We start from the raw sequence: 16,004 nt of genomic DNA, 5'->3' as shown, positions 1-16,004 counted from the left end.
GCTGAAGGGTGAACCTCGGGAATGACTTCATTACTGAGCTAAAAGGGTGTCTGGGGGCCATACTCTCAGGGTTTCTCCAGTCTCCGTCAGGCTGGAAAGTCTGGTCTCTTTTTTTTTTTTTTTTTTATAATAACTTTTATTAAGCTTCAAGTGAACGTTTACAAATCCAATCAGTCTGTCACATATAAGTTTACATACATATCACTCCCTACTCCCACTTACTCTCCCCGTCTTGAGTCAGCCCTTTCAGTCTCTCCTTTCTTGACAATTTTGCCGGCTTCCCTCTCTCTCTATCCTCCCATCCCCCCTCCAGACAAGAGTTGCCAACACAATCTCAAGTGTCCACCTGATATAATTAGCTCACTCTTCATCAGCATCTCTCTCCCACCCGCTGACCAGTCCCTTTCATTTCTGATGAGTTGTCTTCGGGGATGGTTCCTGTCCTGTGTCAACTGAAGGTCTGGGGAGCATGGCCGCCGGGATTCCTCCAGTCTCAGTCAGACCATTAAGTTTGGTCTTCTTATGAGAATTTGGGGTCTGCATCCCACTGATCTCCTGCTCCCTCAGGGGTCCTCTGCTGTGCTCCCTGTCAGGGCAGTCATCGATTGTGGCCGGGCACCAACTAGTTCTCCTGGTCTCAGGATGATGTAGGTCTCTGGTTCATGTGGCCCTTTCTGTCTCTTGGGCTCTTAGTTGTCATGTGGGCTTGGTGTTCTTCATTTTCCTTTGCTCCAGGTGGGTTGAGACCAATTGATGCATCTTAGATGGCTGCTTGTTAGCATTTAAGACCCCAGACGCCACATTTCAAAGTGGGATGCAGAATGATTTCATAATAGAATTATTTTGCCAATTGACTTAGAAGTCCCCGCAAACCATGTTCCCCAGACCCCCGCGCTTGCTCCGCTGACCTTTGAAGCATTCATTTTATCCCGGAAACTTCTTTGCTTTTGGTCCAGTCCAATTGAGCTGACCTTCCATGTATTGAGTGTTGTCTTTCCCTTCACCTAAAGCAGTTCTTATCTACTGATTAATCAATAAAAAAACCCTCTCCCACCCTCCCTCCCTCCCCCCCTCGTAACCACAAAAGTATGTGTTCTTCTCAGGTTTACTATTTCTCAAGATCTTATAATAGTGGTCTTATACAATATTTGTCCTTTTGCCTCTGACTCATTTCGCTCAGCATAATGCCTTCCAGGTTCCTCCATGTTATGAAATGTTTCAGAGATTCGTCACTGTTCTTTATCGATGCGTAGTATTCCATTGTGTGAATATACCACAATTTATTTACCCATTCATCCGTTGATGGACACCTTGGTTGCTTCCAACTTTTTGCTATTGTAAACAGAGCTGCAATAAACATGGGTGTGCATATATCTGTTTGTATGAAGGCTCTTGTATCTCTAGGATATATTCCTAGGAGTGGGATTTCTGGGTTGTATGGTAGTTCTATTTCTAACTGTTTAAGATAACGCCAGATAGATTTCCAAAGTGGTTGTACCATTTTACATTCCCACCAGCAGTGTATGAGAGTTCCAATCTCTCCGCAGCCTCTCCAACATTTATTATTTTGTGTTTTTTGGATTAATGCCAGCCTTGCTGGTGTGAGATGGAATCTCATCGTAGTTTTAATTTGCATTTCTCTAATGGCTAATGATCGAGAGCATTTTCTCATGTATCTGTTGGCTGCCTGAATATCTTCTTTAGAGAAATGTGTGTTCATATCCTTTGCCCACTTCTTGATTGGGTTGTTTGTCTTTTTGTGGTTGAGTTTGGACAGAATCATGTAGATTTTAGAGATCAGGCGCTGGTCGGAGATGTCATAGCTGAAAATTCTTTCCCAATCTGTAGGTGGTCTTTTTACTCTTTTGGTGAAGTCTTTAGATGAGCATAGGTGTTTGATTTTTAGGAGCTCCCAGTTATCAGGTTTCTCTTCATCATTTTTGGTAATGTTTTGTATTCTGTTTATACCTTGTATTAGGGCTCCTAGGGTTGTCCCAATTTTTTCTTCCATGATCTTTATCGTTTTAGTCTTTATGTTTAGGTCTTTGATCCACTTGGAGTTAGTTTTTGTGCATGGTGTGAGGTATGGGTCCTGTTTCATTTTTTTGCAAATGGATATCCAGTTATGCCAGCACCATTTGTTAAAAAGGCTATCTTTTCCCCAGTTAATTGACACTGGTCCTTTGTCAAATATCAGCTGCTCATACATGGATGGATCTATGTCTGGGTTCTCAATTCTGTTCCATTGGTCTATGTGTCTGTTGTTGTACCAATACCAGGCTGTTTTGACTACTGTGGCTGTATAATAGGTTCTGAAGTCGGGTAAGGTGAGGCCTCCCACTTTCTTCTTGTTTTTCAGTAGTGCTTTGCTTATCCGGGGCTTCTTTCCGTTCCATATGAAATTGGTGATTTGTTTCTCTATCCCCTTAAAATATGACATTGGAATTTGGATCGGAAGTGCGTTAAATGTATAGATGGCTTTTGGTAGAATAGACATTTTTACTATGTTAAGTCTTCCTATCCATGAGCAAGGTATGTTTTTCCACTTAAGTATGTCCTTTTGAATTTCTTGTAGTAGAGCTTTGTAGTTTTCTTTGTATAGGTCTTTTACATCCTTGGTAAGATTTATTCCTAAGTATCTTATCTTCTTGGGGGCTACTGTGAATGGTATTGATTTGGTTATTTCCTCTTCGGTGTTCTTTTTGTTGATGTAGAGGAATCCAAGTGATTTTTGTATGTTTATTTTATAACCTGAGACTCTGCCAAACTCTTCTATTAGTTTCAGTAGTTTTCTGGAGGATTCCTTAGGGTTTTCTGTGTATATAATCATGTCATCTGCAAATAGTGATAACTTTACTTCTTCCTTGCCAATCCGGATACCTTTTATTTCTTTGTCTAGCCTGATTGCCCTGGCTAAGACTTCCAACACGATGTTGAATAAGAGCGGTGATAAAGGGCATCCTTGTCTGGTTCCCGTTCTCAAGGGAAATGCTTTCAGGTTCTCTCCATTTAGAGTGATATTGGCTGTTGGCTTTGCATAGATGCCCTTTATTATGTTGAGGAATTTTCCTTCAATTCCTATTTTGTTAAGAGTTTTTATCATGAATGGGTGTTGGACTTTGTCAAATGCCTTTTCTGCATCAATTGATAAGATCATGTGGTTTTTGTCTTTTGTTTTATTTATGTGATGGATTACATTAATGGTTTTTCTGATATTAAACCAGCCTTGCATACTTGGTATAAATCCCACTTGATCAGGGTGAATTATTTTTTTGATGTGTCGTTGGATTCTATTGGCTAGAATTTTGTTGAGGATTTTTGCATCAATGTTCATGAGGGATATAGGTCTATAATTTTCTTTTTTTGTAATGTCTTTACCTGGTTTTGGTATCAGGGAGATGGTGGCTTCATAGAATGAGTTGGGTAGTATTCCGTCATTTTCTATGCTTTGGAATACCTTTAGTAGTAGTGGTGTTAACTCTTCTCTGAAAATTTGGTAGAACTCTGCAGTGAAGCCGTCCGGGCCAGGACTTTTTTTTGTTGGGAGTTTTTTGATTACCGTTTCAATCTCTTTTTTTGTTATGGGTCTATTTAGTTGTTCTACTTCTGAATGTGTTAGTTTAGGTAGGTAGTGTTTTTCCAGGAATTCATCCATTTCTTCTAGGTTTTCAAATTTGTTAGAGTACAATTTTTCATAATAATCTGAAATGATTCTTTTAATTTCATTTGGTTCTATTGTGATGTGGTCCTTCTCATTTCTTATTCGGGTTATTTGTTTCCTTTCCTGTATTTCTTTAGTCAGTCTAGCCAATGGTTTATCAATTTTGTTAATTTTTTCAAAGAACCAGCTTTTGGCTTTGTTAATTCTTTCGATTGTTTTTCTGTTCTCTAATTCATTTAGTTCAGCTCTAATTTTTATTATTTGTTTTCTTCTGGTGCCTGATGGATTCTTTTGTTGCTCACTTTCTATTTGTTCAAGTTGTAGGGACAGTTCTCTGATTTTGGCTCTTTCTTCTTTTTGTATGTGTGCATTTATTGATATAAATTGGCCTCTGAGCACTGCTTTTGCTGTGTCCCAGAGGTTTTGATAGGAAGTATTTTCATTCTCGTTGCTTTCTATGAATTTCCTTATTCCCTCCTTGATGTCTTCTATAACCCAGTCTTTTTTCAGGAGGGTATTGTTCATTTTCCAAGTATTTGATTTCTTTTCCCTCGTTTTTCTGTTATTGATCTCTAGTTTTATTGCCTTGTGGTCTGAGAAGATGCTTTGTAATATTTCGATGTTTTGGACTCTGCAAAGGTTTGTTTTATGACCTAATATGTGGTCTATTCTAGAGAATGTTCCATGTGCGCTGGAAAAAAAAGTATATTTTGCAGCAGTTGGGTGGAGAGTTCTGTATAAGTCAATGAGGTCAAGTTGGTTGATTGTTGTAATTAGATCTTCCGTGTCTCTGTTGAGCTTCTTACTGGATGTCCTGTCCTTCTCCGAAAGTGGTGTGTTGAAGTCTCCTACTATAATTGTGGAGGTATCTATCTCGCTTTTCAGTTCTGTTAAAATTTGATTTACGTATCTTGCAGCCCTGTCATTGGGTGCGTAAATATTTAATATGGTTATGTCTTCCTGATCAATTGTCCCTTTTATCATTATATAGTGTCCTTCTTTATCCTTTGTGGTGGATTTAAGTCTAAAGTCTATTTTGTCAGAAATTAATATTGCTACTCCTCTTCTTTTTTGCTTATTGTTTGCTTGATATACTTTTTTCCATCCTTTGAGTTTTAGTTTGTTTGTGTCTCTAAGTCTAAGGTGTGTCTCTTGTAGGCAGCATATAGATGGATCGTGTTTCTTTATCCAGTCTGTGACTCTCTGTCTCTTTATTGGTGCATTTAGTCCATTTACATTCAGGGTAATTATAGATAAATAAGTTTTTAGTGCTGTCATTTTGATGCCTTTTTATGTGTGTTGTTGACAATTTCATTTTTCCACAGACTTTTTTGTGCTGAGGCGTTTTTCTTAGTAAATTGTGAGATCCTCATTTTCATAGTGTTTGACTTTATGTTAGTTGAGTCGTTACGTTTTTCTTGGTTTTTGTCTTGAGTTATAGAGTTGTTATACCTTTTTGTGGTTACCTCATTATATACCCCTATTTTTCTAAGTAAAAACCTAACTTGTATTGTTCTATATCGCCTTGTATCACTCTCCATATGGCAGTTCAATGCCTCCTGTATTTAGTCCCTCTTTTTGATTATTGTGATCTTTTACCTATTGTCTTCCATGATTCCCTGTTATGTGTATTTTTTTTTTAATTAATCTTAATTTGTTTGTTTTTGTGATTTCCCTATTTGAGTTGATATCAGGACGTTCTGTTTTGTGACCTTGTGTTGTGCTGATATCTGATATTATTGGTTCTGTGACCAAACAATATCCTTTAGTATTTCTTGTAGCTTTGGTTTGGTTTTTGCAAATTCTCTAAACTTGTGTTTGTCTGTAAATATCTTAATTTCGCCTTCATATTTCAGAGAGAGTTTTGCTGGATATATGATCCTTGGTTGGCAGTTTTTCTCCTTCAGTGTTCTGTATATGTCGTCCCATTCCCTTCTTGCCTGCATGGTTTCTGCTGAGTAGTCAGAACATATTCTTATTGATTCTCCCTTGAAGGAAACCTTTCTTTTCTCCCTGGCTGCTTTTAAAATTTTCTGTTTATCTTTGGTTTTGGTGAGTTTGATGATAATATGTCTAGGTGTTTTTCTTTTTGTATCAATCTTAAATGGGGTTCGATGAGCATCTTGGATAGATATCCTTTCGTCTTTCATGATGTCAGGGAAGTTTTCTGTCAGGAGTTCTTCAACTATTTTCTCTGTGTTTTCTGCCCCCCCTCCCTGTTCTGGGACTCCAATCACCCGCAGGTTATCCTTCTTGATAGAGTCCCACATAATTCTTAGGGTTTCTTCATTTTTTTTAATTCTTTTATCTGATTTTTTTTCAGCTATGTTGGTGTTGATTCCCTGGTCCTCCAGATGTCCCAGTCTGCATTCTAATTGCTCGAGTCTGCTCCTCTGACTTCCTAGTGTGTTGTCTAATTCTGTTATTTTATTGTTAATCTTTTGGATTTCTACATGTTGTCTCTCTATAGATTCTTGCAACTTATTAATTTTTCCAGTATGTTCTTGAATAATCTTTTTGAGTTCTTCAACAGTTTTATCAGTGTGTTCCTTGGCTTTTTCTGCAGATATCCTAATTTCATTTGTGATATCATTAAGCATTCTGTAAATTAGTTTTTTATATTCTGTATCTGATAATTCCAAAATTGTATCTTCATTTGGAAAAGATTTTGATTCTTTTGTTTGGGGGGTTGGAGAAGCTGTCACGGTCTGCTTCTTTAAGTGGTTTGATATGGATTGTTGTCTCCGAGCCATCACTGGGAAACTAGTTTTTCCAGAAAATCCGCTAAAAAAAAACTGCGATCAGATCCCTATCAGAGTTCTCCCTCTGGCTCAGGCTATTCAGATGTTAATGAAGCCGCCTGGGGAGGGTGCGGGAGGGAACAGAGAGATAGGAGAGTAGCACCTCAGAATATAGCCAGAGTTGCTTGTCTTGCTTGGAATGACTGTTATATCTGAGATTCCCGCGGGCGCGTCGCCTATGTGTGCTGACTGTGTGGAGATTGCCCCCAGGGGGTCTGGCCCGCTGGAGTCACGGTCAGATCCTCCGCTTCCAGCCCCACGCCCAGCGTCAAGGCTCCCCTACTGGGACGGTGCACTCTCAACTCCAAAATCAGTCGCTGCCTCCCGGGGACTTCTCTTCCCTCCAGCCGCGTGGCCGTGCCGCCCCCTTGAACCAGGTAGGCCCCCTCCCGGGGTTAGTTCAGATGGGTGGAGTAGCTCCCCGTGCTTGTGCCGCGACCAAGTGTCCCGGCTGGAACGCTGTTCTCCCCAATCCAATACCAGTCGCTGCCTCCCGGGGACTTCTCCTACCGGCTGCGTCCCACGCCGCCCGCACGACCCGGCTGGTCCCCTTCCCGGGGTTAGTTCAGGGGGTGGAGCAACTCTCCGTGTTTATGGCGTACCTGCGTGCAGTCCAAATCCCTGCGAGACGGTTCCCCGGCTCGGATGCTGCTCTTTCTGCTCCAAGATCAATCACTGCCTCCCGGGGACTTCTCCTACCGGCTGCGTCCCACGCCGCCCGTGGAACCGGCTGGTCCCCCTCCCGGGGTTAGTTCAGGGGGGTGGAGCAGGTCTCTGTGTTTGTGCCGTACCTGACTGGTACGCTGGCTCCAGGCTCTGGAAACAATCGCTGCTTCCCCGTATTAGTTCGTTCTCCGTCTCTAAATCTGTGTTTGTTGTTCAGGGTTCGTAGATTGTTATGTATGTGATCAATTCACTTGTTTTTCCGTGTCTTTGTTGTAAGAGGGATCCGAGGTAACGTCTGCCTAGTCCGCCATCTTGGCTCCGCCCCCTCTGGTCTCTTTTTGTGAGTTAGAATTTTTTTCTACATTTTCCTCCAGCTCTGTCTGGAACCCTCTATTGTGATCCCTGTCAGGGCAGTTGGTAGTGGTAGCTGGGCACCATCTAGTTGTACTGGACTCAGTCTGGTGGAGGCCATGGTAGATGTGGTCTATTAGTCCTTTGGACTAATCTTTCCCTCATGTCTTTAGTTATCCTCATTCTCCTTTGCTCCCGAAGGGGTGAGACCAGTGTTGTATCTTAGATGGCCACTCACAGGCTTTTAAGACCCCATAAGCTATTCACCAAAGGAGAATGTAGACCATCTTCTTTATAAACTATGTTATGCCAATTGAGCTATATGTTCCCCGAGACCATGGTCTCTACAGCCCTCAGCCCAGCAGTTTGGTCCCTCAGGGAGTTTGGATGTGACTATGGAGCTTCCATGACCTTACCTTGTAGAAGTTGTCCTGGCTTCCCTAGTATTGTGTGCTGTCTTATCGTTTACCAAAGTTACCACTTACCTACTGTCTATTTAGTGTTTTTCCATCCCCATCCCTCCCGTCTCTCGTAACCATCAAAGATGGTTTCTTTTCATGTGTAAACCTTTTCATGAGTTTCTACAGTAGTGGTCTCATACAATATTTGTCTTTTTGTGATTGACTTATTAAGAGTTCCTATCTCCCCACAGCCTCTCCAACATTTGTTATTTCCTGTTTTTTTGATTTATGCCAGTAATGCCGAGGTGAGATGGTATCTCATTGTGGTTTTGATGTACGTTTCTCTAATGGCTAGTGATCCTGTGTATTTCATCATGTGTCTGTTGGCCGCTTGAATGTCTTCTTTGGTGAAGTGTCTGTTCATTTCCTTTGTCCATTTTTTAAATTGGATTATTTGTCTTTTTGTTGTATTTTCTTGTAGATTTTAGAGATCAGACCTTTGTGTGATTTGTCATAGCCAAATTTTTTTTCCCAGTCTATAGGTTCTCTTTTTACTTTTTGGTGGAGTTTTTTGATAAGCATAAATGTTTAATTTTTAGGAGATGCCAGTTACGTAGCTTATCTTCTGGAGTTTGTGTATTGTTGGTTATGGTTTGTATCCTGTTAATGCCGTGTATTAGGGCCTCTAGCATTGATCCTATTTTTTCTTCTATGAACTTTATAATTTTTGACTTTATATTTAGGTCTTTGATCCATTTTGAATTAGTTTTTGTGTATGGTGTGAGCTATGGGTCCTGTGTCATTTTTTTGCAGGTGGACATCTAGTTTTGCCAGCACCATTTGTTAAAAAAGAGTATTTTTTCCCCATTTGATGGACTTTGGACCCTTGTTGGAGATCAGGTGACCACAGGTGGATGGATTTACATCTGGGTTCTCAATTCTGTTCCACCGGTTAATGTATCTGTCATTGTACCAGTACCAGGCTGTTTTGACTACGGTGAAGTCAGGTAGTGCCAGTCCTCCTACTTTCTTCTTCTTCTTCAGTAGGGCTTTACTTATTCAAGGCCTCTTAGCTTTTCATATAAATTTAATGATTAGTTTTTTCATCTCTTTGAAGAATGTTGTTAGTATTTGGATTGGAATTGCATTGTGTTTGTAAATTGCTTTAGACAGAATTGTCATTTTCACAATGTTGAGTCTACCTGTCCATGAGCATGGTATGTTTTTCCATTTATGTAGGTCTCTCTTGGTTTTTTTGCGGTAGTGTTTTGTAGTTTTCTTTGTATAGGTCCTTTACATCCCTGGTTAGATTTATTCCTAAGTATTTTATTTTTTTAGGGGCTATGATAAATGGTATTGTTTTCATGATTTCCTTTTCATTGTTCTCTTTATTGGTTTTTATATGTTTAACTGGTATCCTGCTAGTCTGCTGAATCTTCCTATTAGTTCCAGTAGTTTTCTCATGCAATCTTTTGGGTTTTCTATGTATAGTATCATATCACCCACAAATAGGGACAGTTTAACTTCTTCATTACCCATGTGGATGCCCTTTATTTCTTTTTCTTGCCTTGTCGCTCTACCTAGAACTTCCAACACAATGTTAAATATGGATGGTGATAAAGGGCATCCTTGTCTTGTTCCTGTTCTCAAGGAGAATGTTTTCAGCCTCTCTCCATTAAGAAAGATGTTGGCCATTGGTTTTGCATATATGCCTTTTATTATGTTGAGGAATTTTCCTTCTCTACCTATTTTATTGAGAGTTTTTTTTTTATCAGGAATGGGTGCTGGACTTTGTGGAATACCTTTTCTGTGTCGATTGGGATGATCATGTGATTCTTTTCTTTCATTTTATTTATGTGTTGGATTATGTTGATTGATTTTCTAACGTTGAACCATCCTTGCATGCCTGGTGTGAATCCTACTTGATTGTGGTGTATTATTTTTTTGATACGATGCTGAATTCTACTGGCTAGAATTTTATGGAGAATTTTTGCATCTATATTTATGAGAGATATTGGTCTGTAATTTTTTTTTTGTGGTGTCTTTGCCTGGTTTTGGTATCAGGGCTATGCTGGTTTCATAGAATGAATTCAGAAGTATCACTTCCTCTTCTATGTTCTGACACAGTTTGAGTAGTACTTGTGTAAGCTCTTCTCTGAATGTTTGGTAGAATTCTCCAGTGAAGCCATCTGGGCCTGGGCTTTTTTTTTTTTTTTTGGTGGGAGTTTTTTTTTTTTTTTTAAATTATCTTTTCAATCTCTTCTCTTATTACGGGTCTGTCCAGATTTTCAACATCATTTTGAGTTAATTTGGTTAGGTAATGTGTTTCTAGAAATTTGTCCATTTCCTCAAGGTTTTCAAATTTGTTGGAGTTTTCATAATATTCTGTTATGATCCTTTTTATTTCAGTTGGGTCTGTTATAATGTCCCCCATTTCATTTCCTATTTGGGCTATTTGCATCCTCTCCTGTTTTTCTTTTGTCATTTTGGCCAGTGGTTTGTCAATTTTGTTGATCCTTTCAAAGAACCAACTTTTGATTTTGTTGATTCTTTCTATTGTTTTTTGTATTCTCTATTTCATTTTTTTCTGCTCTGATATTTATTATTTCCTTTCTTCTGCTGGGCTGTGGGCTTCTTTTGTTGTTCTCTTTCTATTTGTTTGAGCTGTGTAGCTAATGTTTTGATTTTGTCTCTTTCTTCTTTTTTGATGTGTGCATCTATTGCTATAAATTGACCTCTGAGGGACAGTCTTTGCTGTGTCCCAAAGGTTTTGGTATGATGTGTTTTCATTCTTATTTGATTCTAGGAATTTTTTAATTCCATCTCTGATTTCTTCTATTACCTGGTGTTTTTTAAAAAAAAAAAAAAATTTTTTTTTTTTTTTTTAAGCAGGTGTTAATTCAGTTTCCATGTAATTGATTTTTTTTCCTTGCTCTTCCTGTTGTTAATTTCTACCTTGATGGCGTTGTGGCCAGAGATGATACTTCGTATTATCTCAGTGTTTTGGATTTTGTTGAGGGTTGCTTGGTGGCCTAAGGTGTGGTCTATTTTGGAGAACATTCCATGTGTGCTGGGAAAGAATGTATACTTTGCAGCTGTTGCGTGGAGTATTCTATATATGTCTATGAGGTCAAGTTGGCTGCTTGTGCCCTGTAGCTCTTCTGTATCTTTGTTGTGTTTCTTTCTAGGTGTTCTGTCCTTTACCGAGAGTGGTATGTTAAAGTCTCCTACTATTATTGTGGAACTGTCAATTTCTCTTTTCAGTGCTGTTAGGGTTTGTTTTATGTATTTTGGAGCCCTGTCATTGGGTATGCAGATGTTTATTATGGTTATGTTTCCATGATGGGTCATCCCTTTAATCACTATATAGTGTCCTTCTTGTCTTTTATGGTGGATTTTGTTTTAAACTCTATTTTATCCTGCTCTTTTTTTGGCAGCTGTTTGATATATTTTTTTTACGCTTTGATTTTTAATAAATTTATGTCTTTGTTTCTAAGGTGTGTCTCTTGTAGACAGCGTATTGATGGATCCTGCTTTTTTATCCATTCTGTCACTCTCCGTCTCTTTATGAGTACATTTAGGCCATTTACATTCAGTGCAATTATTGATAGGTGTGAGTTTATTGCTATCATTTTGTAGTGGTTTTTTCTTTCTTTTTTTTTTTTTTTTGTGTGTTGCTGATGGTTTCTTTGTTCTCCTTACTCTCCTGTGCTGAATTTCTTTTTTTGTGTGTGGATTTTTTTTCATTTCTTTTTTTTTTTTTTTTAGATTTTGTTTTTATTGAGACTTTATGTTTTTCTTCTTTATTTTTCATGAGTAGGTTTGTTAACTTTCTTTGTGGTTACTTTGAAATTTACCCTTCTCTTCCCAGGTTTGAACCAGACTATAATTACTTAGTATCGCCTTGCTTTCCTCTCCATTAAAAAGTTCTATACCTATACCGTTTATTCCCTCTTTTCTTGTTCTGACGTTGTTGTCATTTACACATTAACCTCTCTGGTTCCCTGTTGTAATTTTTTTGGTTTTGGATAGTCCTTGAGAGTTCATTTCCTAGGTTGGTGTCTGGCTGGTGCAATCTTGTGTCCTAGCTTCAGGCTGTTGTCTGATGTTGTTTGTTCTCAGACCAAAGGATTCCCTTTAATAATTCTTGAAAGTTTGGTTTGGTTTTTACATATTCCCTTAATTTCTGATTATCTGGAAATGTCCTAACTTCACTGTCATATTTGAATGGACATTTTGCAGGATGTATTATTCTTGGTTGGCAATTCTATTTTCAAGGTTTTGTATATGTCATCCCATTGCCTTCTTGCCTGTATGGTTTCTGCCACATAATCAGAGCTTAATCTTATTGTTTCTCCTCTGTATGTGACTTTTCATTTTTCTCAAGCTGCTGTCGGGATTTTTGATTTATCTTTGGTTGTAGTGAGTGTGATTATGTTATGCCTTGGTGATTTTATTTTGGTATCTAGCCTATATGGGGTTCATTAAGTTTCTTGGATGGTCAGCTTTTCATCTTTCATGATATTAGGGAAGTTTTCTGTGAGCAATTCTTCAATGATCCTGTCTGTGTTTTCTGTTTTCTCCCCCTGTTCTGGAACTCCAATCACTCACATATTCTTCCTTCTGATTGTATCCCACATAATTCTCGGGGTTTCTTCATTTTTCTTTGTTTTTTTCTCTGATTTTTCCTCAAATAGAGTTGTATCCAAGTGTTTGTCTTCAATTTTGCTGACTCTGTCTTCCATTATTTCAAACCTGCTCCTCAGCCCTTCTATGACACTGTCCATTTCTGAAATCTCGGTTATCTTTTGGATTTCTAATTGTTGTTTTTGTATGATTTCTAGTTGTGAATTTTTTTGGCATTTTGTTCATGTATTGTTTTCCTGAACTCTTCCATTTTTTGTCTGTATTTCCCATGAATTTGTCTGCCTTTTCTATTTTTTACTTTTTTTTTTTTTTTGTCTGCTTTTTGCTTCAACTCTTGGATAGCTCTGAATATTAGAGATTTTTTTTTTTTTTATCAGGTAGTTCTAGTGCCTTTTCTTCTGCTAGAAAGTCATCTGGTATTTTATTTTGGACGCCTACCAGAAGCATCCTGTCCTTTTTTTTTTTTTTTTTTTAATGTTTTGATATTGTCTGTTATCTTCATTCAGTAGTTATTTTCTTCATTTATTGATTGTAGATTTGTTTGTTTCATCCTATTTTTTTGTTTTATTTGGTTATGTCTGAGCAGGTGAGGTGTACATTCTTTGTCATTTGCTCGTCTGTGGGCACAATACTTTTCACCTCCTTGTCCAATGGGCAGGGCCAGTTGCTCAGCTATGGTGCAGCAGAGCAGGTCCACCTGAATTGGAGGGGCTGGGGCAGGTTGTTTGTGGCACATACTAGGGCCAAAGGTGGGCTATGAATCAGTGAAGGGGTTCCAGGAGGCCATGCCAGTGCTGCTTGTCGTGTGATGTTCAGTGTGCCATGCGGTTAGGCAGGTGGGGGCGGGGGGGAGGTTGTGACATGTGGAGCTAAGATGGGTATGGGAAAGAGGAAAGAGAGGAGAGAGAAACAGGAGCCAAAAGCAAAGAAACAAAAGTGTAAGGGAGCTTGACATTGTGGTGGAGAGATGAGAACACCAAGAAATGGAGAAAAACAAAAGGGGAAAAAAAGAAAAAGGGAAAAAGAAACTAAATAAATAAAAATTAGAAAAAAAGAAAAGAAAAGCCTTCAGGGATCCCATTGATGCAGCTGCAAAGACCAGGAAAGTGGCTCCCAGTCTGTGCAGTATGCTAAAAGGGTTAGAGATGTCACACAGTGCCAGGTATTTAGGAGTCAGAAAAAGAGATGAGAAACTGAGAAATGAAGAAAGACAAAAAGGAAAAGAGAAAAAAAAGAAATGCCCCCAGGGATCCCACTGGTGCGGCTATGCAGAATGGGGAGTGGCTTCCAAGCCACACGGTACAGCCTAGCTAGAAGGTGCTCCCAATCCTCAAAAAGAAAAAGAAAATAAGCAAACAAAACAAAACAACAAACGAAAAAGCCCTGGGGATCCCACCGGCGTGGCGGCGGGTTGAGGAAGGTGTTCCCCAGTTGAACGGTGCTTCACAGCCTTTCAAGAAGAAGCAAAGCTGGCACATGGAGCCAGGTGTTTGAAAGAAAGGAGGGGGAGGTGGGGAGAGGCAAGGAAGAAACCAAAAGAAGTGGAAAAAAGCAACACCAGGAACAAACAAATGGCACTCCGGGAGCCGGCCAGTGTGGGTGGGGTGACTCCAAGCAGCAAGGGGCCAAAGCCAGTGCCTCTCAGGCAAGAGACTGTGGCTGGTGGGAAGCCGAGGAGGCTGAGTAGCACAGGGGAGAAGGATGGGGGGTTGGAAAGTGTATATCACTGGTTACTAGGTGCTCTGTCTCCTGCTGGGAGCTCCTGTAAGCTGCTTTCCCGTACTCTATTCACGGATCTCCGATATAGGCAGGGTGAATTCAAATGGCACAGGCCCTGCACTTCTCAGCTGGCCAGGTAACCACAGCCAGCTATGAAGTGGGGGAGGTCGAGCAGGGGGGAAAAGGGTAGGGGGTGGGAAAGTGTATATCACTGGTTCCTGGGTGTTCTGTCTCCTACTGGGAGCTCCATGAAGCTGCTTTCCCATACTCTCTGTCTGCTGATCTCTGACAGGAGTCCAAGATGGTGAATCCGTGCTGCATTAGCTGATATGGGACCTCTGCACATATCTCTCTTCGCTCTCTTTTCTCTGTGAGTTTCTTATTCCATTCAGTGCTTGGCTGAGTTCTTTATCTCTTCATTTGATGCTTAGGGTTCAAGGATTGACGTTTTTCTCTGTTTTACTTAGTTTTTTGAGTCTTTTCTGTGGAGGGATGTCATGGTGCTCCCATCTATAGTGCCATGTTGGCTGGAAGGCTTCACTCTCAGGATTTTAAATGCAGATGTCCTGAAAAAAGTAGTATGATGGTTACGGTTGTGAGTCAACTTGGCTGGGCAATGATTCTCAGTGGCTTGGCAGTTATGATGTAGTTTGGCAGCTATGTAATGATGTAATCACCTCCATGAGATCTGATGTAATGGAATCATCTCCGTGATGAAATCTGCCATGAGCAGCCAATCAGTCGAAAGCGAGTTTCCTTGGTGGTATGGACTTCATTCAATATATGTGTACTTTCTGGCAAAGCTCATGGGCTTTTGCTCACTCTGGATCCTGCATCTGGCTCCCATTGTCTGACTTCCAGTTCTTGGAATTTGAGCTAGCAGCTTACCTGCTGATCTTGGGATTCATCGGCCTCCGTAGCCCGTGAGCCAGAGGCCTGTCAGCTTACCTGCTGATCTTGTGTTTGTCAGCCCCTGTAGTTATGTGAGTCAGGAGAAGCTTCCACCTTGACACATGGACTTGGAACTTTCCAGCCTCTACAACTGTGTGGACCATTTCCTTCATATAAATCTATGTGTGTGTGTGTATAAACCACTGCCGTCAAGTCAATTTCGACTTATAGCAACCCTATAGGACAGAGTAGGACTGCCCCATAGAGTTCCCAAGGAGTGCCTGATGGATTCGAACTGCTGACCTCTTGGTTAGCAGCCATAGCACTTAACCACTACACCACCAGGTTTTCCATACATACATACATATATATATATATATATATATACATTTCACAGGTTTTGCTTTTCTAGAGAACTCAGCCTAAGACAGGTAGCCCATGAATCATTTAGGGCCCAATAGGAATATGTTTTCAGTGGGTTTAAAAGATGAATAAGGAGCAGAGAGCCCATGGGAACAGGTCTAGCCTTGGGGAACCTGAAATAGTGAGGTGAGTAGTGGAGAGAGGAGGGGTTGGGGAAAGCCCCAGACTACTGTAAGCCCTGTTGCTATAAGGAGTCCCTGGGTGGTGGAAATGGTTAACACACTTGGCTGCTAACTGAAAAGTTGGAGGTTTGAGTCCACCCGGAGATGCCTGAGAAGAAAGAGCTGGTGATCTGCTTCTGAAAAATCAGCCATTGAAAACCCTATGAAGCACAGTTCTTACACCGATACACAAAGAATTGTCATGATCAGAGTTGACTCAACGACAACTGTTTGTTGTTGATATGAGTTTATATTATCATTGCTTCTGAGCACAGAGGAAGCG

This window comes from Loxodonta africana, chromosome 8 (assembly GCF_030014295.1).
Source record: "Loxodonta africana isolate mLoxAfr1 chromosome 8, mLoxAfr1.hap2, whole genome shotgun sequence".
NCBI classification, from domain to species: Eukaryota; Metazoa; Chordata; class Mammalia; order Proboscidea; family Elephantidae; genus Loxodonta; species Loxodonta africana.
This window is presented reverse-complemented; position numbering follows the sequence as displayed.